At 35.1% G+C, this 2,783-nt stretch overlaps 1 pseudogene; it reads right to left on the minus strand.

The window, feature by feature from the left end:
• Positions 1–592: 592 nt before the first annotated feature.
• Positions 593–749, minus strand: LOC145286649 (U2 spliceosomal RNA; annotated as a pseudogene).
• Positions 750–2,783: the final 2,034 nt, after the last annotated feature.

Raw genomic sequence — 2,783 nt, forward strand, 5'->3', positions numbered from 1 at the left:
TATATATATATATATATATATATATATATATATATATATATATATATATATATATATATGTTGTGAGAGTTGTTCTGGATGACCAGCACAACTGTTGAACTTTGTGGTCGTACTATGCTCGGAAAGGTTTAAAACAAACTCATATACCGGCGTACCTCCCCAAGGTGGGACGCGTCGGGTTATAGTCTTCTCTTTGTATGGTTTCCTTTACACTTCCTTATCCTCTCTGTCTCCGGCCCGCTCGCTGTTTATTAAAAGTCAAAGAAAATGAAACTAACTACAAAACACAGAATTGGAATAGATCGTTATTTATTTCACTCAAAAAAACGCAAGGCCAATAACCATTAGTCGCGTGCTCTCGTGTAATGAATGAATGCGTGAATATAGGATTGACATGAAATTCTTAAAGATAAACTAAAATGACCGAAAAATGGGCTGAAATGACTTAAATAAATAAAAAGTAAATGACTTAGAATTACTTTAATGAAATTAAGGATGAATTGAATGACCTTAAGAATGACTTGAATGCTTAAAAAATAACTGGAATCCTTCAAAAACAAATTGAATGATCTGGAAAATCACTTGAAGGGCTTTGAGACTGACTGGTTGTAAAGTGAGTGAACATTTTACATTAAATTAATACAGAAAAGTGATCCCCCACTTTATATCACAAAGTTACAAACATAAGTACAGCATGTAGGAAGAACAGATACTACACTTTGATCTTGGCCAAAAGGCCAAGAAAAGGTATTTATTTGCTACCCCACCGAGCAAATTAGGCACAAGGCCGATATTTAAAGTGAGGAGTTAAGGGGAAATGGGTACCAACTCCCCAGGGAGTAGGGAAGCTGGGTAGTGACAATTGGTATGAAGGGTTGCCCCTACATTGACCAAGGTCTTATATGTAGGGTCTCCCCCACATATGGTCTTTGCCTGCAGTATCTGCCGGATAGATGGTATTTATTTGCTCCCCCACCGAGCAAATTAGGCACAAGGCCAATTTTTAATGTGAGGAGTGAAGGGAGGGGGAAGGGAAAAAGTGGACCAGCTCCCGAGAGGTGGGAAATGGGAGATGGTTAAAGGTCAGGCATGTGGGGTTGCCCCCACATCTGGTCTTTGCTAGTCATAGCTAGTCATAGCTTTCAGTATCTGCCGGATAGATACTACACTTTGATCTTGGCCAAAAGGCCAAGAAAAACTTAAAAAGCTAAGAACAGCATCTATTAACAACAGACCTTTGATCTTAACCAAAAAGGCCAAGCACAAAAGTGTTACGGACCGACCGACCGACCGACCGACCGATCGACAGACCGACCGACGGAGTGACGTATAGAGTCGCTTGCACGCGACTAAAAATTACCAACAGTATTGATATTAAATATTTATATTATCGTCATATCGTGTTATCCAAATATTCTCTTGTTGGCAATAGTTTCCCGTAAATTTGCAGGAGGACAACGTAAATGTTGCAAATATCCTGAGTGTAGGTTATTTTTTGTAGAACTTGGAAACCCCAGATCGTCAGTCTGTATCGTTAACCACTAAATGAACGTCACCTAGAATAGAGGTTAATTTTGTTTTTCGATTTAAACAACGACAAAAAAAAAACGCTAGCATTCCAAATTGTTATATTAGGATCACATGTTTCTTTCTAATATACACACAATTCCTCATCTTGAACTCGCATGCTAAATAACACGCTACCACGGGGATGTTTCCCTGCAGACATAAACCATTTTAAAATGATATATGAATAAATATTTGACAGGTACATGTGAATCCTTTCATAATATTTCTCATTATTAAACTGAGAATCCATATATCCAGATCATTTATATCCTCTAGTGAATTCTAACCTTGATATGTAGTGAGATATATATATATATATATATATATATATATATATATATATATATATATATATGAATAATAACATATGCAAAGTAAGTGCATTCATTCTCAAATTATTAATCGCAGAAGACTGTATCCCAATATATAAAAAAAAATTATTATTGTATAAAATGAAAATTGCCGTATGGATATCTTACCCTAGATAGACGGTTGTTTCAGCTAATAGATTTTAAAAGATGAACTCAACACTTATGTACGCTTCATCTTAAGCAATATTATTTGATCTGACATCTCGAAAAAGAAATGAACGCCATTTTTGATCCTTGATATCTCTGGTTCACAGCTGTAACATTTGAATAACAGTACAAACTAATGTGAAAATGGCAAATGCAAATATGAAAAATGACTGAAAGTTTTCAGAGCAAATATCGATTGGATATATTATTGGAAGGGTGAGTCCACCTATAAATATTAAAACATAACTTATCAACTACAACAATTATTTATAGCTCGTTTTTCGTTTTAAAAAAGGTGATTTGTTGCACTGTTTAAGGTGCGCTGCAACCCAACAGATAAGGAAGATATATTTGTCTACCAGTCAAACAATAGATTTTTTCCGAAAATATCAGCCATAAATGCATAAATAATTGAATAAATAAATAAAATTAAATATATTTGAAAGGGACAATCTATATATTAATAGAAGTGACTGTAAAAGTTATATACTGTCCAATAGTATGTGTATTGTCAGGCGTGGTTTTGAACAGCTCCTCGATGATAGAGAGAGGGAGAGAGAAAGGGGGTGAGTGATAAAGAAATTGAGGCATAAGAAGAGAGAGAAATACGGCACAAACAAAGAGTAAGTAAGTCAAGGCAGGTAGAAGTGAAACATCCGACAAGAATTGTTTGTTTTATTTTGGAACATATCAATC

Source organism: Euprymna scolopes, chromosome 10 (assembly GCF_053919585.1).
Source record: "Euprymna scolopes isolate OS-2025 chromosome 10, ASM5391958v1, whole genome shotgun sequence".
Classification (NCBI taxonomy): domain Eukaryota; kingdom Metazoa; phylum Mollusca; class Cephalopoda; order Sepiida; family Sepiolidae; genus Euprymna; species Euprymna scolopes.